We start from the raw sequence: 27,980 nt of genomic DNA, 5'->3' as shown, positions 1-27,980 counted from the left end.
AAAACAAAATTTTAAAGAAAAGTGAAGAAATCACTAAATATTAAAAACATGCTGAAACTAGTAACTCTAATGGAACAATTTCTCTCTCCCACCTGAACTCTAGGAGAAACTGGAACCGTGGTACCAGCAGAGGCCCCTTGTGCCCATTCGCTTCCTTGGGCATTTGGTGGCTTTGGGTAAGTCTCTCCTGGTCCTCAGATCTCTCATACCAGTTGAGATCCTGAATTTTTATTGGTGGGGTACAGCAGGTACCTGCCCCATCTCAGTAAGATACTGGGGAGAGGGGCCTTCTGGGAAGACACTGGGAAATAAATATTCCCCCAGGGTCTAGATTATGAGTGGGACTCTGTTGGAAGATGCTGGGAGGGGCAGGGAGTCAGTTAAGGACACCCAGGTCCCAGTTGAAACAAACAGAGAAAATACCTACCGCTGGAAAGACACTGGTGGGGGCAGGCTCAGTTTTCACTGAGAAATATTTGGGACTCAGTTGAAAGATACTTAGGTGGCTTCATTGTAGAAAGACATAAGGAGCTCATACTTAGTTGTGGAATGGGAGGGAAAGAGGCAGGGCACAACTTTTGAAAGAATGATATAGCCCAAGGACACAACACAAACCGATTAGAATCAGATGGGACCAAGATGGCAAACAAGAGTAGATGTTGATTTTCAATCATCAAGTGAAATAACACACCCAGAGGTGCCAGGACAGTTCCAAGGCACTGTTAAAAGACCACAGAATGGGCAGTGGCAGAAATCCTGGAAATCTCTGCCCCTTCCCAAGAATAATTGGAATAACCCTCGCCACTACCTAGAACCTTTTAACTTCGGCTTCTTGACAAGAATGAACATCAACATTTTAGGAATCATCTAACTAAAATGGACTGGAATGGGTGAATTTAACTCAGATGACCATTATATCTACTACTGTGGGCAAGAATCCATTAGAAGGAATGGAGTAGCCATCATAGTCAACAAAAGAGTCCTAAATGCAGTACTTGAGTGCAATCTCAAAAGCAACAAAATGATCTCTTCATTTCCAAGGCAAACCATTCAGTATCACAGTAATCCAAGTCTATGTGCTGACCAGCAATGCTGAAGAAGCTGAAGCTGCTTTCTTCTAATGGGTATATGACTTGGACGTATCCAGGAGACCTTGCACTTTAGTTTCTATGTATAATACTTCTTTATTAGAATACCTGTGAATTTAATGAAGCAACAGCATCAATTTTCAGCAACTGGTAACATATATTGTATGTGTTAACCACAGTGTAACAAGAGGGAAAGGGGCAGGGCACAACTTTTGAAAGAATGACATAGCCCAGGGACACAACACAAACTGTTTAGAATCAAATGGGACCAAGAGGGCAGACAAGACTAGACCTTGAACCTGAATCAGCAAGTGAAATGACACACCCAGAGGTGCCATGACAGTTCCAAGTCACTGTCAAAAGACCAAGGAGTGGGCAGTGGCCCAAACCCTGGAAATCTCCACCCCTTCCCAAGACTAGTTGGAATAGTCCTTCCACTCATTAGCATATGAAATTACCCAGCCTATAAAAACTAACCCTGCCACATTTTATGGCTGCATTCACCCTCTGCGATGGCCCACACTCTTGTCTGTGCAGTGTGTGTGCTTCTCTCTGTATCTGAATAAATCCACTTCTTACCTATCACTTTGTCTCTCACTGAATTCTTTCTGCCATGAGTCATCAAGGGCCTGAGCTTCATTAGGTCCTGAAACCAGGTACTGTGGGTTTTGGCTGGGTTTAAGTCCCAGCCATGTGGGTCCAAGTCCCAAGCAGGGTTTTGGCTGGGTTCGAGTCCCAGCACGTGGGTTCAAGTCCCAATCTGTGGTTAACTGTTTCAGCTGGCACCCACAAAGGGATGGTGATAAGGTAAGAAAAGGTTTCTTTGCAACAACTTTTGGGCACTAACAACTGGTTGGGAGACTGCCTTGGAAGGGATAGCATCTAAAATCATAAGTGCAAATCTTGATCAAATTGTGTGGTGGATTTTGACTTAAGGGTAAAATTTTGGATAGAGTAGGAGTTAGAGGCATCATCTCTGGTTTGGGTCTGAAATGGGTCAGGAGGAATCAATCCCAACCAATATCTTTCTGGGTCTTATCCTCCAGTGTTGGCAAAGATTTGAACTACTGGGATTAAAATCATAGAAACTTGTTAGGCTGTGTAATCATGTTTGACCACAGTATAAGCTAGAAAGCCAAGAAAAGTGGCCACTAAATGGGTCTCTGAGTTATGATACTATATTGCGGCTAGGTTTATATTTAACTGATTTACCCTTTAGGGCCCTCCACAGGTTAAATCATTTACGAGGAGGAACCAGAACTACTCCTGCCTACTGGTAGGAATCATTGCCTCAGGGGAAGACTCAACTAGGGATGAAAAGAGGCCACACCCATATTCAGGAATCTCTTTGTACCCTAAGTTACCCAAGGAGCCCATCCTTAGCTCAGCTAGCACTGTCAGTGATATAAGTTACCAAACAACTGCCCCTACACTTTTGCCTCTGAGAGAAGTTCCTGATGGAAATCGAGGAACAATAAGAGTCCATTTACCTTTCTCAATGTCTGATCTAAGTATCAGTTCAGTCCAGTTCAGTCACTCAGTCGTGTCCAACTCTTTGAGACCCCATGAATCGCAGCACGCCAGGCCTCCCTGTCCATCACCAACTCCTGGAGTTCACTCAAACTTATGTCCATCAAGTTGGTGATGCCATCCAGCCATCTCATCCTCTGTCGTCCCTTTCTCCTCCTGCCCCCAATCCCTCCCAGCATCAGAGTCTTTTCCAATGAGTCAGTTCTTCGATGAGGTGGCCAAAGTATCGGAGTTTCAGCTTTAGCATCAGTCTTTCCAATGAACATCCAGGATTCATCTCCTCTAGAATGGACTGGTTACATCTCTTTGCAGTCCAAGGGACTCTCAAGACTCTTCTCCAACACCACAGTTCAAAAGCATCAATTCTTTGGTGCTCAGCTTTCTTCACAGTCCAACTCTCACATCCATACATGACCACAGGAAAAACCATAGCCTTGACTAGACTGACCTTTGTTGGGAAAGTAATGTCTCTGCTTTTCAATATGCTATCTAGGTTGGTCATAACTTTCCTTCCAAGGAGTAAGTGTCTTTTAATTTCATGGCTGCAATCACCATCTGCAGTGGTTCTGGAGCCCCCAAAAATAAAGTCTGACACTCTTTCCACTGTTTCCCCATCTATTTCCCATGAAGTGATGGGACCAGATGCCATGTTCTTCGTTTTCTGAATGTTGAGCTTCAAGCCAACTTTTTCACTCTCCACTTTCACTTTCATCAAGAGGCTTTTGAGTTCCTCTTCACTTTCTGCCATAAGGGTGGTGTCATCTGCATATCTGAGGTTATTGATATTTCTCCCAGCAATCTTGATTCCAGTTTGTGTTTCTTCCTGTCCAGGGTTTCTCATGATGTACTCTGCATATAAGTTAAATAAGCAGGGTGACAATATACAGTCTTGACATACTTCTTTTCCTAATTGGAACCAGTCTGTTGTTCCATGTCCAGTTCTAACACTTGTTTCCTGACTGCATATAGATTTCTCAAGAGGCAGGTCAGGTGGTCTGGTATTTCCATCTCTTTCAGAATTTTCCAGTTTATTGTGATCCACACAGTCAAAGGCTTTGGCATAGTCAATAAAGCAGAAATAGATGTTTTTCTGGAACTCTCTTGCTTTTTTGATGATCCAGTGGATGTTGGCAATTTGATCTCTGGTTCCTCTGCCTTTTCTAAAATCAGCTTGAACATCTGGAAGTTCACAGGTCACGTATTGCTGAAGCCTGGCTTGGAGAATTTTGAGCATTACTTTACTAGTATGTGAGATGAGTGCAATTGTGTGGTAGTTTGAGCATTCTTTGGCATTGCCTTTCTTTGGGATTGGAATGAAAACTGATCTTTTCCAGTCCTGTGGCCACTGCTGAGTTTTCCAAATTTGCTGGCATATTGAGTGCAGCACTTTCACAGCATCATCTTTCAGGATTTGAAATAGCTCAACTGGAATTCCATCACCTCCACTAGCTTTGTTCTTAGTGGTGCTTTCTAAGGCCCACTTGACTTCACAATCCAGGATGACTGGATCTAAATATGGCAGAAGACAACTTGGGAATGCACGTGGGTTCAAGTCCCAAGCAAGCTTTTGGCTGGGTTAGAGTCCCGGCACAAGGATTTAAGTCCCAATCTGTGGTTATCTGTTTCATTTGCAAGTATTGAGTTAACTGGAGAAACTAACTCTCACCCTAAATTTTGAGGGGGCTCTTTAACAAGTATGCAGTTAAAAATTGAAACCTGGCTTGGTAAAATCTTAAGCAAGGTCTTCTGGGGGAAGTTCAGATTTCTCTGTATCTTTGAGATGTAAATATCCTATCTGATCTTCCAAGGTTATTCTAGTGTTTGTTTGTTTGTGTATACTCAGCTTATAAGCAGTACTTTTGCATTCTTAATTGGTGGCCAAACAGTGGATCCTTTTAAAATTAGAGAAACTAACAAGTTATCAAATCTAGAGTGCTCTCATTGTAAACAACCGTTTTGTTGGTGCCTATAAAACAGTAGTTAAATTAATGTAAGAACTTTTTTGACTGAAAGAAACCTGTTTAGAAAGCTTCATTGAAGCCTTCTCTATGGACCTTACAGATGTTAATAAGAGCAATTAAGAATATCAACAAAAAACTTGGAAAAAAAAACAAAAAAGTTCTAGCTATTATTTTAATGAGGTAATTTTTTTTTCTTTTTAAGAAAGGACTTACCGCAAATGAATTTTTAAAAATTCCTTGAATGGCTATTTAGAATGGGATAAAATGATTAAAACAAATTTGATATTACTACACTACCTAAAGGGGTCTTCCATGGTAGCTCAGTGGGTAAAGAATCTGCCTGCAATGCAGGAGACCTGGGTTCGATACCTGGGTCAGAAAGATCCCCTAGAGAAGGAAATGGCAACCCACTCCAGTATTCTTGGCTGCAGAACCCCATGGAGAGAGGAGCCTGACAGGCTACAGTCCACAGGGTCACAAGAGTTGGACACAGCAACTAAACCACCACCACAAAAAAAAAAATTATAAATTTCAATTGATAGATATATTGGTAATATACATACCTTACTTGAAAACTATATGGCAGAAAAGTGCAAATAATTGATATGCCATTATTGTCAGCAGGGACTTCCCTGTTAGCTCAGATGATAAAGAATCCGCCTACAATGCAGGAGACCTGGGTTCTGTCCCTGGGTTGGGAAGATTCTCTGGAGAAGGGAATGGCTACCTACTCCAGTATTCTTGTCTGGAGAATCCCCATCGACGGAGGAGCCCAGTCCACGGGGTCATGAAGAGGCAGACATGACTGAGCAACTAGCGCTCTCACTTTTCTATTGTCAGCAGTCAATATTTTCAATGTAAGGGAAAAGAGAAAACATCATAAAAGCAATGCAGTGAAGTGAAACCTGTATTTGTAGAATTGGAAGTAAAAATATCAATATAGCCTCACACATTTTCTTTTAAAATATATGCATTCTAGCTCTGTCTGCTAAAAATGTACAAAATCCATGACAGCCCCATGGCAAAATGTAGCCACATGTTCCAGGAAACAAACTCACTCAGAAGGACAATGCAGATAGTGGAGTGCAGCTTATTACACCAGCGGGCCCAAGGCAGAGTCTCCTCTTAGCCAAGGACCCTGACCAGTTTTTGTGAAAACCTTATATACCTTAAGCATGGAAGGTTCCCTGAAACTAGTCTGAACAAAAGAAAAAGAAGATACAATCAAAGTTAACTGGTGATCATATGCCTTAAGCCTAGGTAGTTAACAGTGGACAATTATCAATAGGCTTGTGGTCACACCCCAATAAGCATAATAGAATGTATGATTCTATTCGGTTATACAGATAATTAGAGTATTCTTTTAGGCAACGGATAGCCCTGGGGCTCTTCCTTCTGGGGCTTGGTTTTCCAGTTGGTATGTTATTTCCATAGATTAAAGGGTGGCTTCCCTTTGATGGATTCCCTGGTGGCTCAGAGGTTAAAGTATCTGCCTGCAATGCGGGAGACCTGGGTTCAATCCCTGGGCCGGGAAGATCCCCTGGAGAAGGAAATGGCAACCTAATCCAATATTCTTGCCTGGAGAATCCCATGGATGGAGGAGCCTGGTGGGCGTATAGCTCAAAGTCCACAGTCCAGCCCAAGATGGAGTCCTGCTTTCAAGAGAGAGCCTATTATGTTTCCTCCTTCATTAACATCTCTAAAAGCCAAAATAAGCTACAAAGATACATTGCACAGCACAGGGAATATAGCCAATATTTTATAATAACTGTAAATGGAATATGACCTTTAAAAATTGTGAGTCTCTCTATTGTACACCTGACTTATATAACATTGTGCATTGACTATACTTTTAATAAAAACAAAAATGTACCCTGAAGAAATGTTGCATTTCAAATAACATAAATCACCAGCTTCCTTGGAGGAAAGGTTGACTTCAGATCTGATGAAGGAGCTCTGTGAGATGAGCTGAGGTTACTGTGCCATTGGACACTGTGGTGATTTAAAATGTCTCCACAGGATTCTCTGACCCTTAGGCACTAATTCTCTCTTCAAGATGTGGGGTCCGATTTCCATCCTCCAGAGTGGAGGATAGTGGATAATTATCCACTAACTGGCCTTAGTGGATAATTTAAAGCAGAAGTGGGGGGTGTGACTTTGGAGAGGATGCTTTTCTCCTTGCTCACTTCTGTTTTGGATTCTTCCCTCTGGGAAAAGTAAGCTGTGTCAGGTTATGAGAAATTCCAGAGGGTCCATGTGGTGAGCTGAGTCTTCACGCCAACAGCCAGAGAGGAGTTGAATCTTGGTCCAAGAGTCACGTGAGTGAACTTTCTCAGAGAAAAATCCTCCATGCCCAGTCACGTCCATTGATTGCTTCAGCCCGTGGCCATGATTTGGTCACAGCCTCATGAGAGACGTGAGCTCAAACCTTTAGTGACGCTACTGTCAGATACCAAACCCTCAGAAATTGTGTGAGATAGTGCTGGCTATTTTAAGGTGCTCCTTTTGGGAGTATTTTGCTAAAAAGCAATAGAAAACAAGAGCAGATGTAATTGGAAGCAACTAAGTCACATTTCCTCAATCATAAAAGGAAAGATAAAATACTTGTTTTACGATTCAGGGATGAATTTTGATTTCTGGGTAATGGAAGTTCTAGTAGATAAGGGAAAGTTTCTTTTTACAGAAGCATTCTACTTAATACGTAAGGGGAAAAAAGGAAAGTGTTGGAAAATTGTATAAGCTCCAAGGTAATAGGTCATCAACCAAACAGATGACAACATTAGATTAGGTGGGAACATTTTCAGTGGTGAGAGGCTGCTGTCACCAAATGAACCCACTGATTAATCTTAATGCAGAAACTACCCACAGTGTGGGGTCTCTGTTTTATTCTTGTCCTTATCAACCAGCAGAGAAAGCCATTTTAGAGAATATCAGGGAAACCTGAATACAGTATGGGATGATACCAATAGTGTTCCCTTTGCTTATATAGTCACTAGAGTAGGTCTCATACATATGAACAAGTTCCATTCTGAGAGTATGTTTGTAACTCCTATTTGTTCATAAGCTCAACAAAGTTAATCTAGGTACCCAACTAACAAAATCAGTGATATGAGACTGTACTGTAATAGGTTTATAAAAGTAATACATAAAAACAAACACAAAAAATAAAGAAAACATGTTTAATGTTACATTGCAGTACCTTGAAAAGTATAGCAGAATAGTACAACAGATGGCGTGCACATTTGCATACTTCAAAGTTCTCAACTTGAAAGTTTGTATGTAGGGAATTTACTATACTTTTCATAATTTTCAAATATTAACACTCATACAATTCTTTTTCCATGGGTCACATTTTTACCCGGTTCTTCTTCCAGTTTCCAGGATGCCTAGGTTCCAGACTCAGACTTACTACTTTGCATTGCTACACATCCTAGCCAAGGCCTTACTCTGGGTTCAATATTTATATGTTCCATTTTTTCTATTTATTCCAGTGTCCTGCTAGAACATGGATGCTGAAAATAAATAAATAAAAATATGGGACATACAGGTTTTAGTGCCTCACTGTTTCATGCATCTTCAGATCAGATCAGATCAATCACTCCGTCGTGTCCGACTCTTTGCGACCCCATGAATTGCAGCACGCCAGGCCTCCCTATCCATCACCAACTCCTGGAGTTCACTCAGACTCACGTCCATCGAGTCAATGATGCCATCCAGCCATCTCATCCTCTGTCATCCCCTTCTCCTCTTCCCCCAATCCCTCCCAGCATCAGAGTCTTTTCCAATGAGTCAACTCTTCACATGAGGTGGCCAAAGTACTGGAGTTTCAGCTTTAGCGTCATTCCTTCCAAAGAAATCCCAGAGCTAATCTCCTTCAGCAAGGACTGGTTGGATCTCCTTGCAGTCTAAGGGACTCTCAAGAGTCTTCTCCAACACCACAGTTCAAAAGCATCAATTCTTCAGTGCTCAGCCTTCTTCACAGTCCAACTCTCACATCCATATATGACCACAGGAAAAACCATAGCCTTGACTAGATGAACCTTTGTTGGCAAAGTAATGTCTCTGCTTTTGAACATGCTATCTAGGTTGGTCATAACTTTCCTTCCAAGGAGTAAGCGTCTTTTAATTTCATGACTGGAGTCACCATCTGCAGTGATTTTGGAGCCCAGAAAAATAAAGTCTGACACTGTTTCCACTGTTTCCCCATCAATTTCCCATGAAGTGGTGGGACTGGATGCCATGAACTTCGTTTTCTGAATGTTGAGCTTTAAGCCAACTTTTTCACTCTCCACTTTCACTTTCATCAAGAGGCTTTTTAGTTCCTCTTCACTTTCTGCCATAAGGGTGGTGTCATCTGCATATCTGAGGTTATTGATATTTCTCCCGGCAGTCTTGATTCCAGCTTGTGTTTCTTCCAGTCCAGAATTTCTTATGATGTACTCTGCATATAAGTTAAATAAACAGGGTGACAATATACAGCCTCGACAAACTCCTTTTCCTATTTGGAACCAGTCTGTTGTTCCATGTCCAGTTCTAACTGTTGCTTCCTGACCTGCATACAAATTTCTCAAGAGGCAGATCAGGTGGTCTGGTATTCCCATCTCTTTCAGAATTTTCCACAATTTATTGTGATCCACACAGTCAAAGGCTTTGGCATAGTCAATAAAGCAGAAATAGATGTTTTTCTGGAACTCTCTTGCTTTTTCCATGATCCACCAGGTGTTGCCAATTTGATCTCTGGTTCCTCTGCCTTTTCTAAAACCAGCTTGAACATCAGGAAGTTCACGATTCACATAATGCTGAAGCCTGGCTTGGAGAATTTTGAGCATTACTTCACTAGCATGTGAGATGAGTGCAATTGTGCGGTAGTTTGAGCATTCTTTGGCATTACCTTTCTTTGGGATTGGAATGAAAACTGACCTTTTCTCATCCTGTGGCCACAGCTGAGTTTTCCAAATTTGCTGGCATATTGAGTGCAGCACTTTCACAGCATCATCTTTCAGGATTTGAAAGAGCTCAACTGGAATTCCATCACCTCCACTAGCTTTGTTCATAGTGATGCTTTCTAAGGCCCACTTGATTTCACATTCCAGGATGTCTGGCTCTAGGTCAGTGATCACTCCATCGTGATTATCTGGGTCGTGAAGATCTTTTTTGTATAGTTCTTCTGTGTATTCTTGCCACCTCTTCTTAATATCTTCTGCTTCTGTTAGGTCCATACCATTTCTGTCCTTTATCGAGCTCATCTTTGCATGAAATGTTCCCTTGGTATCTCTGATTTTCTTGAGATCCCTAGTCTTTCCCATTCTGTTGTTTTCCTCTATTTCTTTGCATTGATCACTGAAGAAGGCTTTCTTATCTCTTCTTGATATTCTTTGGAACTCTGCATTCAGATGTTTATATCTTTCCTTTTCTCCTTTGCTTTTCACTTCTCTTCTTTTCACAGCTATTTGTAAGGCCTCCCCAGACAGCCATTTTGCTTTTTTGCATTTCTTTTCTATGGGAATGGTCTTGATCCCTGTCTCCTGTACAATGTCACGAACCTCATTCCATAGTTCATCAGGCACTCTATCTATCAGATCTAGGCCCTTAAATCTATTTCTCACTTCCACTGTATAATCATAAGGGATTTGATTTAGGTCATACCTGAATGGTCTAGTGGTTTTCCCTACTTTCTTCAATTTAAGTCTGAATTTGGCAATAAGGAGTTCATGATCTGAGCCACAGTCAGCTCCAGATCTTGTTTTTGCTGACCGTATAGAGCTTCTCCATCTTTGGCTGCAAAGAATATAATCAATCTGATTTCAGTGTTGACCATCTGGTGATGTCCATGTATAGAGTCTTCTCTTGTGTTGTTGGAAGAGGGTGTTTCTTATGACCAGTGCATTTTCTTGGCAAAACTCGTAAGCATTAAAATTGTGGAGGTATGTAATAAAAACAAACTATGGAAACATTTTAGAAAGGCACCATTTCAACTGAAGATTTTCTTATGGAAAATTGATTGATGAAATTTACTATTTAGGAAAAAATGGTATTACTATAAACTTAACATGTTCATTTTTTTTCTTTATTTTTAATTTAAGGATAATTATAATATTGTGTTGGTTTCTGCCATACATCAACATGGATCAGCCATAGGTATACATATGTCCCCTCCCTCTTGAGCCTCCCTTCCATCTCCCACCCACTACCCTCTAGGTTGTCGGCAAGCACGAGGCTTGAGCTCCCTACACCATACAGCAAATTCCTGCTGGCTGTCTATTTTACACATGGTGATGCATATGTTTCCATGTTACTTTCAATTCAGCCAGCCCTTTCCTTTCCGCACTGTGTCCACAAGTCTGTTGTCTATGTCTGTGTCTCCATTGCTGCCCTGCAAGTAGGTTCATCAGTAGCATCTTTCTAGATTCCATAGAGATGAGTCAATCTGTAGTATTTCTCTTTCTGACTTACTTTTACTCCATATAATAGGTTCTAGGTTCATCCACCTTATTAGAACTGACTCAGATGCATTCCATTTATGGCTGAGTAATATTTCATTGTATACAAGTACCACAGCTTTATACAGACCAGTGGAACAAGATAGAAGGCTCAGAGATAAATCCACGTACCTATGGGCACCTTATCTTTGACAAAGGAGGTAAGAATATACAGTGGAGAAAATACCGCCTCTTCAATAAATGGTACTAGGAAAACTGGACAGCTAGATGTAAGAGAATAAAACTAGAACACCTCCTAACACCACACACAAAAATAAATTCAAACTGGCTCACAAACTTGAATGTAAGGCCAGAAACTATAAAGCTCTTTGAGGAAAACAAAGGCAATGCACTCCTTGACATAAATCACAGCAAGATTGTCTAGACCTACCTCCTAGAATAATGGAAATAGAAACAAAAATAAACAAGTGGGATCTAATTAAACCTAAAATCTTTTGCACAGCAAAGGAAACTATGAGCAAGGTGAAAAGATAACCCTCAGAATGGAAGAAAATAATAGCAAATGAAACAACTGACCAAGGATTAATCTCCAAAATATATAAGCTCCCCATGTAGCTCAAAACCACAAATCAAGCAACCCAATCAAAAAATGGGCAAAAGATCTAAACAGACATTGATCCAAAGAAGATATATAGATGGCTAAAAAACACATGGAAAATACTAAACATTGCTCATTATTAGAGAAATGCAAATTGAAACCACAATGACACCATCATCATAAAGTCTACAAACAATAAATGCTGCAAAGGGTGTGGAGAAAAGGGAAGCCTCTTGCACTGTTGGTGGGAATGTAAACTGATAGAGCTACAATGGAGAACAGTATGGGGATTCCTTAAAAAACTAGGACTAAAACTACCATATGACCCAACAATCTCACTATTGGGCATATCCCCTGAAGAAACCATAACTTAAAAACACATATGTACCCATATGTTCATTGTAGCACTATTTACAATAGCTAGGGCATGGAAGCAACCTAGATATCCACAACAGATGAAAACTCCACAGTTTAAAATATAGGAAACTTACAAAGCATGTTCTTGAACCATAATGTAATTAAACTAGAAATCAGTAACAGTAAATAGCTGCAAAATCCCCAAATAGTTGGAAATTAAACAACACATTCTAAGTAAGTTATGGATCCCAGAAAAGTCACAGGGAAAGTAAAACAGATTTTCAACTAAATTAAAGGGTAAATACAACTTGTCAAAATCTGTGGACCAAAGCAGAAGCTGTGCGTAGAAGGAAACTTATAACATTAATGCATATCTTGGAAAAGAAGGAGCATGTAAAGTTATAGTCTAACCTCCCAGGAAAATAAATAAAGGAGAACAAATTAAGCTTAAAAGCAAGTAGAAGAAATGAAATAATAAAAATTACAGTAGAAATTACTGGAACTAATAGGCAAGTTCAGGGCTTAGGGTTGAATGTCAATATACAAAGGTCAATAGTTTTTCTCTATAACATAATGAATAATCAGAATTTAAAATTAAAGCAATATAATTTACAACAGTATACACAGTTACTTAAGCATAAATTTAATAAAATGTGTGCAGGATTTGTTTGCATATAAATGGGAGACAAAGATGAAAGCAGTCAAGAAAAATTTACAGAAACAGAGAAATTGCATGGATTAGAAGACTCAATACAGTTAAAATGTCAAGCTTCTTACCACCTTGATTCATACATTCAATGGAACCCCAGTCAAAATTTCAGCAAGTCATTTTGTGGATACCAGGAAACTTATTTTAAATTTCTCTGATAAGGCAAAGGACCTAGAATTGCCAACAAATAGTGAAGAACAACATTGCAGGACTATTATCCATTGCAAGGTGTACCATAAAGCTACAGTAATTAAGACGGTGTGGTATTGGTGAAAGAACAGACAGATCAATCAGTGGAACAGAAGAGAGAGTCCAGAAATAGATCCACAATTTAGTCAATTGAGCTTTTACAAAAGTGCAAACCAATTCACTGAACAAAAGACAATCTTTCCTGGAAAATGTGAACATCTGTATGCAAAATACTGAACCTAGACATACACTTTTCACTTACACAAAAATTAACTAATCATGGATCATAGACATAAATGTAAATGCAAAACTATAACACCTACAACAGAAAACATTGGGAGAAATGTATACGATCTAGGATTTGTAAATGAGTTTTTAGACATAACACCGAAAAAAGTGATCAGTAAGAGAAAAAACTGACAAGTTTAACTTAATTGAAATTAAAAATATTTTGGGTATGTGTGTTAGTGTGAAAACACTTATGAGACTGAAAAGACAAGCCAGAGACTAGGAAAAAATATTTGTAAAACATATATCTGATAAAGTACTTGTATACCAAATATACAAATAACTCTTTCAACTCAACATAAAGAAAACAAGTAAACCTTTTTTTAAATGGAGGAAGAAAAAATCAGACACATCAGAAAAGAAGATATACAGAAGGCAATAAACATATAAATAGTTCCTCAAAGTTTTTTTGTCCATAAAGACTTTGAAATTAACACAATAGTGATATAGCACTATGTATCTAGCACAAGGCTAAAATCTGCAAAACTGATGCTATCAATTTCTGGTGATGATGCAAGCAATAGAAATTCTTATTTATTAATTTTGGAAATATACCATGTACAGGCATTTCCAGAAACAGTTTATCGATTTCTTACAAAGCTAAATAGAATCTTACCATACAATCCAGGATTCACACTCCTAGGTATTTGTACAACAGTTTGAAAAATTCAGTTCAGTTCAGTTGCTCAGTTCTGTCCAACTTTGTGAACCCATGAACTGCAGCACACCAGGCTTCCCTGTCCATCACCAACTCCCAGAGCTTGCTCAAACTCATGTCCATTGAGTCAGTGATGCCATCCAGCCATCTCATCCTCTGTCATCTTCTCCTCCTGCCTTCAATCTTTCCCACCAGCAGGGTCTTTCCCGAGTCGGTGGTTTGCATCAGATGGCCAAAGTATTGGAGTTTAAGCTTCAACATCAGTCCTTCCAATGAACACCCAGAACTAATCTCCTTTAAGATGGACTGGTTAGATCTCCTTGCAGTCCAAGGGACTCTCAAAAGTCTTCTCCAACACCACAGTTCAAAAGCATCAATTCTTCAGTGCTCAGCTTTCTTTATAGTCCAATTCTCACATCCATACATGACCACTGGATAAACCATAGCTTTGACTAGACTGACCTTTGTTGGCAAAGTAATGTCTCTGATTTTTAATATGCTGTCTAGGTTAGTCATAGCTTTTCTTCCAAGGAACAAGAATCTTAATTTCATGGCTGCAATCACCATCTGCAGTGATTTTGGAGACCAAAAAACTAAAGCCTCTCAGTGTTTCCATTATTTCCCCATCTATTTGCTGTGATGTGATAGGACCTGATGCCATGATCTTAGTTTTCTGAATGTTGAGTTTTAAGCCAACTTTTTTCTCTCTCCTCATTCACTTTCATCAGGAGGCTTTTTAGTTCTTCACTTTCTGCCATAAGGGTGGTGTCATCTGTATATCTGAAGTTATTGATATTTCTCCTGGCAATCTTGATTCCAGCTTGCATTTTGCATGATGTACTGTGCTTATAAGTTAAATAGGCAGGGTGACACTATACATCCTTGACGTACTCCTTTTCCGACTTGGAACCCACCTATTGTTCCATGTCCCATTCTAACTGTTGCTTCTTGACCCGCATATGGATTTCTCAGGAGGCAGGTCAGGTGGTCTGGTATTCCCATCTCTTTAAGAATTTTCCACAATTTGTTGTGATCCACACAATCAAAGGCTTTGGCATAGTCAATAAAGAAGAAGTAGATGTTTCTCTGGAACTTTCTTGCTTTTCAATGATCCAATGGCTGTTGGCAATTTGAAAAATTATGTTCATACAAAATCCTGCACATGAATATCTAATTAATAACTCCCAAACTGTAAGAAATAAAAATGCTTTTCTGTAGGTATGTTGTTGTTGTTGAGTTGCTAAGTCATGTCTAACTCTGCGACTTTGTGGCCTGCAGCATGCCAGGCTTCCCTGTCTTTCACCCTCTCCTGTAGTTTGCTCAAACTCATGTCCATTTTGTCAGTGATGTCATCCAACCATCTTGTCTTCTGTAGTCCCCCTTTCCTCCAACCTTCAATCTTTCTCAGCATCAGGGTTAATGCAGGCCAATGTTTGACACAAGCTTGAATTCAACTAATAGAGTCTGGCATATATATATCATTGGCCCTTAACAACCATTCCATGAGATGAATGCAATTATTCCCATATATTGATATAAAACATTTAAGAGGAGATTCATTAGGTAATGCAGAATTTGAAAAAATAATATAACTGCTTTATAGATGTGTGAAATAATATCAGAGGTGAGAGAACAGTGCTGACCTAGATAACCATGGAAATCAGTGTGATCTCTAAGACCAAACACCTCAAAGGACTGTACAAAAGCACTATTATCTAGTTGATAACAGTATTCCCCAACAGGAGTCTGGGTTAGCAATTCTGATACTGTTGTCAATGTATAATAGAATTAAACAGTTAAGCAGATAGATATCAGATGACTGGGGCCAGGCTGCACTCTGTTGAAGTGGGAGCTACAGACAGCACGGGAAGGAGGCCAGAATGAACCTTGTGGTAGTGGATTGATTTGGAGACATTTGCATAAACTCATGTTTAGCTTAATGTAGATATAGCTGGTTACAATCAGAAGTATTTAAAGATCTGTGTCAGTTGCACTGTCAACTAAGAGACCTTTGAATCAACTAGACCCCAGTAGCAAGGAGCAGTATGGCACCCAGATTCATGGATTTTTAATCCCATTGTCTAATAGAAAGAAGAAGGGCTCCTTGGAGAAATACTGATTCTAGAACTGGGGCAAAAAGCATAGAAGATGAACCTGGAGCATCCTGTAACACCTTAGGATAAAGAAGAGCTCAAAAAATAGCTACAGATACAAAATGATCATGGGAATGTATTACAACATGTGAAACAACTGACCTAACCTGGACAACTGTAACACAAAATATAAAGTAAATGACTGTGAGTCAACACTCATACGTCAATCATTTTATGCATAAATATGAGAGAGAATTCACACATCTCCCAAGGAGAAGAATTCTGAATAATTAATGTACAGACTCCACCCTCAACACTTACTCTTTAGATGTGAGCTGCACACTGTGGCATTTTCCCAAAGATAACGGACAGTTTAAGTGGAGAACTCTGACAGTGTCTCAGTCAGGTGGTCAGGGTTACCAGGTTACCATCCGCTTTGTTAAGTTATGCTGCTAGCCTGTCCTCTTGATAGCATGTGGTGAGAAGGGCAATGGCCTCTACTGTCCTCCTGTAAAAGCAGTAACTACAAGCTAATCATGGGAAACATATCAGACAAACCCATTTGAGAAACAGTCTATTACACACCTACTCAATACTTCACAAACCGCCATGGGCATCAAAAATCAGGAGAGTCCAAGAAATAGTCACAGCCTAGGAAGCCATGGAGAATAAATGTAATATGGTTTCCCGGATGAGATCTTGGGACATAAAAAAGATATTGAGTAAAAACGAAGGAAACCTGGATAAAGTATCTGCTTTAGCTAATAATATTTATGTTGGTTCATTCATTGTGACAAATATGGATAATAAGATGTCAATACTAAGGGACATTAGATATACTTACATTGGGGTGATTTTGTTATCTCCACTTTTCTACAAACCTAAATATTTAAAATTACGTTTACTACAAAATCAGTTAAGGAAACCACAAAAGAACATATTGGCAGATAGACTGAATCATACTGGAAACATGGGTACATAGAATACACAATAAATGGAATTAAAACATATTGAACATATAATTGAAGAAAAATGCATTGACAAATACAGTACCATTTTGTCTTAAAGTTATCAAAGTTATTTTGAAATTATTATGAGATTATAGAGATACTACATGAAATGAGACAAAGTTTCTGAAAATAAAATAGAAAAATATAAATTAAAATTTCCATCATATTCATTCATACCTAAGTAATCCTACCTTAAAGTGTTTGATTTAATTTTTGACATGCTATGACTGTGTGTGTGCATATTTTGTCACTTCAGTCATATGTGACTCTGCAGCTCTGTGAACCTATCTAGCCCTCCAGGCTCCTCTGTTCATGGGATTCTGCAGGCAAGAATACTGGAGTGTGTTGCTGTGCCCCACTACAGGGGTTCTTCCTGACCCAGAGATCAAACCCATGTGTCTTACATCTCCTGCTTTGGCAGGTGGGTTCTTTACTACTAGTGCCACCTGGGAAGCCCCAAAGTTGTGATTAGTTCCTATTAAATGATGTCTATTAAAGCATTTTCTAAAATTGATTTTATTGAAGTATAGATGATTTGCAATGTGTTAGCTTCTGATGACGGAGAAGGCAATGGCACCCCACTCCAATGTTCTAGCCTTGAGAATCCCAGGGACAGGGGAGCCTGGTGGGCTGCCGTCTATGGGGTCGCACAGAGTCGGAGATGACTGAAGCGACTTAGCAGCAGCAGCAGCAGCAGTTTCTGATGTATAGCAGAGTGATTCATTTATACACACACACACACACACACACACACACACACATATATATATGAAGGCAATGGCAACCTACTCCAGTACTCTTGCCTGGAAAATCCCATGGATGGAGGAGCCTGGTAGGCTGCAGTCCATGGGGTCGCTAAGAGTCCGACACGACTGAGCGACTTCACTTTCACTTTTCACTTTCATGCATTGGAGGAGGAAATGGCAACCCACTCCAGTGTTCTTGCCTGGAGAATCCCAGGGACAGAGGAGCCTGGTGGGATGCCATCTATGGGGTCGCACAGAGTTGGACACGACTGAAGCGACTTAGCAACAGCAACAACAGCAATATATATATATATATATATACATATACATATATACATATATACATACATACATACATGGGCTTCCCTGATATCTCAGAGAGTAAAGAATCTGCCTGAGTTAGGTCTCTGGGTTGAGAAGATCCCCTGGAAGGGAGATAACAGCAACCCACTCCAGTATTCTTGTCTGGAGAATCCCCATGGACAGAGGAGCTTGGTGGGCTTACAGTCCATGGGGTTGCAAAGAGTCAGACACACAGAGCGACTAAGCACATATTTTCCTTTTCATATTCTTTTCTGTTATGATTTATTACAGAGTATTGAATATAATTCTCTGTGTTATTCAGTAGGACCATGTTTGTCCATCTTGTATATAATAGTTTATGTCTGCTAATCCCAAACTCCCAGTCCATCTTCTTCCTTGGCAACCACATGTTCTGTTCTCTATGTCTGTGAGTATATTTTTGCTTCATAAATATGGTCAATTTGTGTCATATTTTGGATTACACATATGATATTATTTGGTCTTTGCCTTTCTCTGACTTACTTCACTTAGTATGATAGTCTCTAGGTCCATCCATATTGCTGCAAACAGAATTATTTCATTCTTTTTTTTTCTTAATATATATGTTTTACTGAAGTAAAGTTGACTTACAGTGTTTCAAGTGAACAGCAAGGTGATTCAGTTATACATATACACATATATTATTTTTGAAATGATTTTCCATTAAAAGTTATTACAAGATATTGACTATAGTTCCCTGTGCTCTACAGTGAACCTTTGTTGTTTGTTGCAGATCTATTTTTTTAATTAGAAATCTAGCATTCTATTTATACTAAGTCAAACTAGTGAAATAAAAATGTCACAAATTTTTTAGGTGAAAATTCATGTCTTCTAAAATATATACATTATACATATTAAATATATATATATGTATACAAAAGCTTTTATACTATGCTTGATAAAGTCTTGAGAAAGAACATCAAAAAAAAAGAGAGGGAGAAATTGGAAAACATAAACTAAATGAATGAATGAATAAACTAAATTAATATGTCTTCTCCATTGTTTTCCTGAGAACCTGGATCATTTTCACTATCATTTCTCTGAATTCTTTTTCTGGAACATTGCCTATCTCCACTTCCTTTAGTTGTTTTTCTGGGGTTTTATCTTGTCCCTTCATCTGGGACCTAACTTTCTGTTTTTTTCATTGTGATTAACTTTCTGTTTCATGCTTTTTGCTTTAGCCCCTGTGGGACTGTGGTTCTTGCTTCTTCTGTCTGCTCTCTGATGGAGGAGGCTAAGAGGCTTATGTAAGCTTCCTGATGGGAGGGACTGGCAATGGACAAAACTGGCTCCTGCTCAGGGCCTTGCTCAGTAAAGCTTTAATCCAATCCTCTGCTGATGGATGGGGTTGCACTCCCTCCTTATTAGTTTTTTTTCCTGAAGCAACCCAACCCTGGGGTCTACATGTCCTGTGATAGGGTTAATGGTGAACTCAGAGGGCTCATGCCAATAGGGACATTCCAGGCCTGCTGATGCCAGTCCCCCATCCCTGTGGCGAGCCCCTGCTGACCCACGCCTCCACAGGAGACCCTCCAACGCTAGCAGGTAGTTTTGGTTCAGTCTGTGTGGGGTCACTGCGCCTTTCCACGGAGTCCTGGTGCACACAAGATTTTGTTTGTGCCCTTTAAGACTGGAGTTTTCGTTTGTCCCAGTCCTGTGGAAGTCTTATGATAAAAATCCTGCTGGTCTTCAAGGTCAGATTCCCTGGGGATTCCCAGTCCCTTTGTTGGATCCGCAGGCTGGGAAGCCTGACACGAGTTTCAGAACCTTCACAACAGTGGGAGAACTTCTTTGGTGTTATTATTCTCCAGTTTCTGAGTCACCCACCTGATGGGTATGGAATTTGATTTTATCATGATTGCATCCCTCCTACCATCTCGCTGCAGCTTGTCTTTGGGCACAGGATACATTTTTTCGGTGGGTCGCAGTGACCTCCTGTCAATGTTGTTCAACAGCTTGGTGCAGTTTTGGTGTCTCACAGGAGGAGATGAACACAATCCTTCTACTCTGCCATCTTGAACTAGAAGCCTATTTCATTCTTTTTTTAAAAAAAATTTTTAACTTTATTATATTTTATGGGTGAATAGTGGAAGGTGAAAGAGTTAGTCATGTCCAATTCTTTGTGACCCCATGGACTGTAGCCCACCAGGCTTCTCTATCCATGGGATTCTCCAGCCAAAAACACTAGAGTGGGTTGCCATTCCCCTTGCCAATGGATCTTCCCAACCCAGGGATCGAACCTGGGTCTCCTGCTTTGCAGGCAGATTCTTTACCATCTGAGCCACCAGGAAAGCCATGACTGAATAGTATTCTATTGTATATATGTACCACACCTTCTTTATTCATTCATCTGTTGACAATATTTGTTTCCATGTCTTGGCTATTATAATTAAGAAGCATTATTTTAAATTATGAAATTTAGGGAGACCATCTAAAAATAAAAAATGTTTTAGGAAATGTTACTAAATCTATGTGACAAGATATTTACTCATTAAATTTCCTGCAAACAAACATAAATGTTTAAATTCCAAAATTGTTATGGTCAGATCCCAAAATATGTAAATGACCCCAAATATGTAATATAGAAGACAATGAAAATTTATTATTTTAGCATGGATTCCCTTGGGAGTTTTGAATTGTGAATGATAATTATCTTCTTATTTATAAGTTTTGATTTGCCACTAGTTATCATGTACTATCCTATAGTGGGATACACATGCTAAAAATAAATCATCTGCATTTACTGAGTTGAAATACTGACATAGGACACCCTCTATTAATAATAGATTTTGTCAATAAAATTTTCAACAGAGCCTTTTTCTTAAGACAGTTTATTTTTCTCAAAAGATCAGATGTCTTGCTAGGATGCAGAATTAATGGTGAATTTCCAAGCCCCTACTGCAGGTCCACTGAAGGTCTGAAGAAGGAAGGATTTGTCTTGGTCTTTCTCTGCTCCTCCCATGAGTATCTCATTATCTCTTTTAACCAGAGCTCATCTGGGCCCCAAGGAGGGCTATTCTCAAACCCACAAACTCTAAAATCAACCATGCATCTGGAACAGAATTTCAAAGTAAGTTTAAGAAGTCAATAAATACCACATTGGTGATAGTATGACATTGGAAAGGTCCCCAAAGATTAGAAAGGATGGTAACTTTTGACCTGGGCCTTAAGGGAAAATACAGTTGGGATATTAGTTGGGGGAAAATGAGTGTGAAGGATGAGGTTGTTTCATTTTCTAGGTACTACTTTATTCAACAACAAATTATTCAGAGCACCCTGCATTCAGTACTTCCTGTTGGGCACCAGACATTACAACAATGCACAAGTCAGAGCATGTGCACCTGCTCACAAGGACCTGAACTCAAATACAATGAAAACTATTGAGATGGGATAAACTGGGAAAAGTTACAATATGTTACAAATTGAAAGTAAAGAACTAGAGGAAAAGGAGGATTTGAAAGTAAAGTAAAATGTAGTAATTGAGGTAACATGTCACTGAAGCAGGTTTGGAAAGTGACAAGCTACTTAATGTTTAACCATCTCTCTAAGGGAAAAAACTCTGATTTGTACTATTTGTCAATCCCTGTGGTATAAATATCCCATGATGCCTCAAAACATAAATGGGAAAGTGCACAAAATAACTTAGAGGTGATGAATGACAAGGATTTATTATTATTGTTTTTAATTGGTCTGATTGTCAGTTTATATAACTGAATTTTAATGAAGACTCTTTACAGCTAGATGATAAAACTGAAAAATGAAGTCATCGGCTCCTCTGAGCTGGTACAAACCAGTTCTAACAGAATACTGAGATGAAATGGAAATGTGTCAATTGCATTGACTACTTTGGAATAATTCATATTGAATATACTAATATATATATATATATATATGTTATAAAGAAGGGTAATCAGGAGAAGACAATGAAAAATTTGGCTAGGGTCAAGTTGAAGATCTTGAATCATTCTCAGGAAGGTGGGCCCAATTCTGCAGTTCATGGGGAGTCACTGCAGGTGTGTCTGTGTGTGTCTGTGTTGATGTGTGTCTGTCTGTGCTTTAATCAACAGTGACACTGATGTAAAACTGTGGGTTAACATTTGTATTTACAGTGAACTGAAATAAAGCAATATTGAAGAAAGGAAGTCAAATAAGAACCTTCATCTCTATTCAGAGGAAGATGCAAAGTAGAAATAATGATGGCCACAGAAGCAGCCCTGAGAATCCAGCCTGTGCTTTGCAATCAGCCCTGGGCATTGACAAACATTAAACACTTAAAGAAAAACACATTTCTCTGAGTGCAAAAGCTGCCAGTGCTGAAGAGAACCATCTTAACTAAGTCTACAGGGAATCTACACTTAGTAAAATGGAACATTCCTGTGCTAGTTTGCTGTTCCTTTTATTTTCGAATTCCTTTCAGGATACATTTAATCTACTCATCTCAGTGCTGTTGGCGACTTAGCATTAAAAAGGGTGGGGGGTGCTGTTCAACTTTCACTATGTCTAGCAACTCAGCAGGGTAATTTTTAATGTGGTTTCCAACTCCAGGATTCATAGGAAAGGAGGAAAGATGTGTAAGGCTCTTTTATAACTTTATAAGAGAAGACTAGCCCCATTTTTCTATGTGGTTTTGCAAATGAGTGAATGTTCTCTCTGCAAAACTTAAAACAGAGTCACCAGTTTTCAGCCTGGGGGTCTGAACTGTAATTAAAATGCAAATGCCTTAGCTTAATATAATAGCTGGAAGAAATCAGAAAGATCAATCTCATTGAACCATTTTATTTCATAGATGAAAAATCTGAGACAGGGTGGTTGGTGACATTCCGCTAATGAGTGGAGATAGCCCAGCACAGATGGAGGTCTGTGAGCCTGTGTCAGAACCCGGAGCCGCTCCCCCACCAGCCCCCGAGCTCAGCGAGAACAGAAGGCTGGACAGCCTCTGCTCCTTCCATGTTCATCCAAGGCGGGTATGAGGGGGCTGCCTGCACCAAGATCCCGAGTAATGTCTGTCCACTGGCACAGCTGACACTGTAGTTGCTATTGTGATTAATGCTATTTTTGTTGTCTTGAAAAGAAATATCTTTTGAAATATGCTTCTATTATATTTCTTAACTGAATGTAAATTTTATCCAGAAAGATTTATAAGACCTTGCAATTGATTTCAGTATTCTGGACTCCAATTATCTATAGAATGAAGAAAACAGTAACCTTCATAGGGTTAATCTGATGATTATACTGGGTCATGTACATAAGTCGCAGGCCACAATGCCTGACACAGCTACTCACCACACCACATACTTGAAAAGTAAACAGAAGAGGTTGAATCTTGTGGCTTCCCAGTGATGGCTGATGATGCTTATCCATAGTTGCAGACTCAGCAAAGCTCAGGGTTGTTTGAGAACTTAAGAATGATCAGATTCCAATTCCCAAATTGTATAAATGAAAATTATTATTATTATCATTTTTTTTTGTCAAAGTGGTTAAGTGTCTTGCATAAGGGCACTCAGTAAGGGCCAGACCCCCAGGACCATTCACAAGGATCCAAGAGGAGTTTCTTAGGCATGCCCAGTCCCTTCCAGAAACTCATTCTTCTATCAGCTTATTTAGGGTAGGGAGCTTGTTTGTCTTTAAAGTGGACTCACTTTAATATCAGACTGAGAACAATTGAGAACCTTCTGGAATTACTCACTGACCTGATGCCTGTGTATTCATGTATACTTGGTCATGATTTAGTGTTTAAACCTAACAATTTCCCCCCTTTTCATCCTGTTTTATTCCTCAGATTTGAGTCTGTTCCACCTCATCTTGCTCGCCTCTGTCTCTAGTAATTTACAGTGTACTTAAAGTAACCTCTAAGAATGTGGGATTTTTTGGTAACTCTTTGAAAATAGATTTAATTGTATCCTTCAAGCTTTAAGCCAAATAAGGGATATATTATATATTTAGAATTTAAATTTCACAACCCTTATTGAGTTGTCACAAGGTGGAATCAAAATTGCTGGGAGATATATCAACAATCTCAAACATGCAGATGATACCACTTAAAATGGTAGAGAGCAAAGAAGAATTAAAGAGCCTCTTGATGAGCATAAAAGAGGAGAGTGAAAAAGCTGGTTTAAAACTCAACATTCAAAAAATGAAAATCATGGCATCCTTCATGTCAAATAACTGGGGAAAAAGTGGAAATAGTGACATATTTTATTTTCTTGGGCTCCAAAAGAACTGTGGATGGTGATTGCAGCCATGAAATTAAGACACTTGCTTCTTGGAAGAAAGCTATGACAAACCTAGGCAATGTATTTTAAAAAGCAGACATCACTTTGCCAACAAAGATCCACATAGTGAAAGTTATTGTTTTTCCAGTAGTCATGTACGGGTATGAGAGTTTAACCATAAAGAAAGCTGAGTCCTGAAAAACTCATGCCTTTGAATTATGGTGCTGGAGAAGACTCTTGAGAGTCCCTTGAACTGTAAGAGATAAAATCAGTCAATCCTAAAGGAAAACAATCCTGAATGCTCATTGGAAGGACTGATGCTGAAACTGAAGCTCCAGTTCTTTGGCCACCTTATGCGAAGCACCGACTCACTGGAAAAGACCCTGAGTCTGGGAAAGATTGAAGACAGAAAGAAAAGGGGATATCAGAGGATGGGATAGTTGGATGGTACCACAGACTCAAAGGACATGAGTTTTCTGGGAGATAGTGAAGGACAGGGAAGCCTGGCATGCTACAGTCCATAGGGTTGCAAATAGGTGGACACAACTTAACTGAAAAAATGAGTTGTCTATGAATGCCAGGTATGATGCTAGAGATATTTTGATAAGTAAGAGCACTCCTTTCATCAAGAATATTCACTCCACTGGGAAGCGGGTAGAATAGAAAACAAATAAGACTGGCAGCTCAGGCATTTCTAGGAAGGCACACAAAAAACACAGAAAGCACAGAACATTTAACCGTGAGGGAACATGATTTATTAAGGGACTTGAAGTCCATCTGAGGAAACAAAGGCCATGAATTATGAAAATCTCCTTGCGTTGTTTGTGTGTGTGTGTCTTTGGTTTTGGTAATGCTTAACTGCTTAGCTAAGTTTGGCTTCATCTAAAAGCAAAAGTCAGTATTTTAGTTTTTCAGCTTTACTGAGACTTAATTGACAAAATTGTGACTTGACTGCGAGTCTTCTTTCATAAGGAAAGAGTGTTTTTTTTTTTGTTTTTTTTTTTTTTTTTACTGGCATATAATTGCTTTACAATGTTGTGTTAGTTTCTACTGTACAGCAAAGTGAATCAGCGATACGTATACACATACCTCGGGCTTCCCAGGTGGCGCTAGTGGTAAAGAACCTTCTTGCCAATGCAGAAGACACAGGTGATGCAGATTCAGTCCCTGGGTTGGGGAGATCCCCAAGAGGAGGGCAAGGCAACCTACTCCAGTATTTTGCATGGGGAATCCTGTGGACAGAGGAGCCTGGTGGGCTACAGTCCATAGGGTCACAAAGCCCCACAGACTGAAGTGACTTAGCCCGTACACACACACACATATCCCCTCTTCCTTGGACTTTCCTCCCAATTAGGTCACAGGGAGCACTGAGTAGGGCTCCCTGTTTAATCTCATAAATATGGAACAAATTTTACCCTGGACACCCCTTTGAAGCTGGAATCATAAATAAAATCTTTCCTCTATCAATGTCACCAGCAAAGACATTTATGCTTCAGTTTTCCAAGAGAAGCTCTGGAATAATCTTTGGGTTATTTTAGCAGTCCTGTGCCCTTTGATCTTATAGCTCCTTGGAAGTGAGCACTTCAGAATTTCTGGAAGCAATCTCTATCAATACCACTTTTCTTAGGCTTCAAAAGAGAATTCCCTCAAATAAATTGTTTAATTGCTTTTAAAAATAAAAAGTAAATAAATACTTGCAGTAGGAAACCATCAAACATTTTTGACAAGGAAAGTGGCATGATTAAACAGTTACATGGATCCCTGTGGAATTCAGGTCTGAGGGGTGAATCTAGGAATTGGAAGCCCAGTCATGGACATATGATAATAGTTCCAGGGAGAAATGACAGAGATTTGTTCCACAGGGAGACATAAAGTAAGTCAGCCAATAAATACCAACGTGCAATTCTGAGTTACAGTGTAACATTAACCAAAATACCACATTTTCATTAAATTATCATTCATCACGGGGTTGGAGATAATGTAGTTCCTCTGATTTCTAATATTTTTCCTTCCACTATTACCTACTTGTCAGTTCACTTTCCCAGGACACACAGTTTCTGCAAGGCCAGGAGTGTACCTTGATTTATGATGATAAATATCCAGCTAACCGTGAGGAGACAAGAGATAGTGTGCACTTCACTGAGGTTGAGTGAAGTCGCTCAGTCGTGTCTGACTCTTTGCGACCCCGTGGACTGTAGCCTACCAGGCTCCTCCCTCCATGGGATTCCCCAGGCAAGAGTACTGGAGTGGATTGCCATTTCCTTCTCCAGGGGACCTTCCCAACCCAGGGATCAAACCCGGGTCTCCCACATTCCAGGCAGATGCTTTAACCTCTGAGCCACCAGGGACCAGGACAGGCCTCTGGGTCAGAAAACAGCCTCAGAATTCACATCCAGAGGATCCAAATGTGTGATAGCCATAGACTGCAGCCTTCCTAAAACTGTTGCAGGATCTTCAAATAAGGGCTCATGCCAAATGCTCTATCTAGTTTTTGAGATTTTTAATAAAAAGCCATAGAGATGCAAGTAGCTTGTAAATGGTGCCTCCTGTACAGGCAGTAAATACTGCACAGATACCTAAAAGCGGGCAGTTCTAATAGGCCCTCTAGGATTACTACCTTCTTAAAGAAAGACACTGGTGAGTTCTAAGGTTTTTTCCACACTGAAATTTTTCTCTGTGCCACCATCAAAGTTCACATTCCTGGCTAGTTTTTCTTCTTCTCACCTGCTGATTTTGTTCTCCAAGACTGATGCTGTGTGAAAAACAACTTGATGGCATTTTTCCCCTTGGGGAGAGTCCAGTGCACACAAAGAGAAGTTTCTGTTTCAATTCCTAATATTTATTTGAAGAAGTGGCAGAGAAAGTTTTTTTTTTTTACAAAAAAATAGTAACAGAAAAAGTTTCTCCACCTAAGACATGATAGATGCTGCTGTAATCCAAAAGCAAAGGACTGAGGGTCATGTTTGTGGACTCAAACTGGGTCTCTAGAAAATTCTGAAGCAAAACCTGCTGTGAACTCTGTTTATTCTGTGGATTGGGATGGAGTCATCAGGGGCCTGGTACAAAGAGACAGGGTCAACTGTGGGGGCACTGAGCTTCCCTGTAATCATAGCAGACCTAGAGTGTGTGTATGAGTGTGTGAGAGAGAGAAAGACACAGAGAGATACACACTCACACACACAGAGGTGGAGCAGATTCAATAGAGGAGAAACACATGGACAGGGAATTAATATTCCCAACACTCAGGCTGGGGCTTGCTAATGGGTTTCTCTCCAAGAACATAAATGCAGGTGTCTACTACTTGGGTCATGCTAGCATAATGCAGAAGGAGCTAAAAACACTGTAATGGAAGCCACTTGAGCACAATCACAGCCTTCTGGTCACCAGATGTTGTAGAAGCAAAATATAATGCCACGTACAAGCCAGGTGGTACAGCTGTGCAGTATAAGCTCAATTCTGTTCACTTTTGTGAGCCTTTATTTCTTGGGTGGACAATCACTGCTTTCTTCTCTCAGTTTGATTCTTAATGATGCCATGTAACCCAAGACGTGCCACCTCATTTAAAATGTGTCAGTGGCTTTTGTCCATCTGAGCAAAAATAAAAATTCCTTTCCATGGTCCTCAAGATCTCTCCCACGCCTGGCACTTTCCCCAGTAGTGAAACTGTTATTAAACCCAAGTCCAGTTGCTTGCCACTCTAAAGCCAGTTATCCAGAGACAAGTGTTGGTAGAAAAGGAAGGTATGCTTTATTTTGGAGG

At 39.7% G+C, this 27,980-nt stretch overlaps 1 long non-coding RNA gene across 1 annotated transcript; it reads left to right on the top strand.

Moving 5' to 3' along the window:
- Positions 1 to 1,747: 1,747 nt before the first annotated feature.
- LOC123334879 lies at positions 1,748 to 22,391 on the top strand. The gene is made up of 2 exons (XR_006553072.1): positions 1,748 to 1,895; positions 22,119 to 22,391. It is a non-coding gene; the product is annotated as an uncharacterized LOC123334879 (long non-coding RNA).
- Positions 22,392 to 27,980: the final 5,589 nt, after the last annotated feature.

Source organism: Bubalus bubalis, chromosome 8 (assembly GCF_019923935.1).
Source record: "Bubalus bubalis isolate 160015118507 breed Murrah chromosome 8, NDDB_SH_1, whole genome shotgun sequence".
Taxonomy (NCBI): Eukaryota; Metazoa; Chordata; class Mammalia; order Artiodactyla; family Bovidae; genus Bubalus; species Bubalus bubalis.
This window is presented reverse-complemented; position numbering and strand designations above follow the sequence as displayed.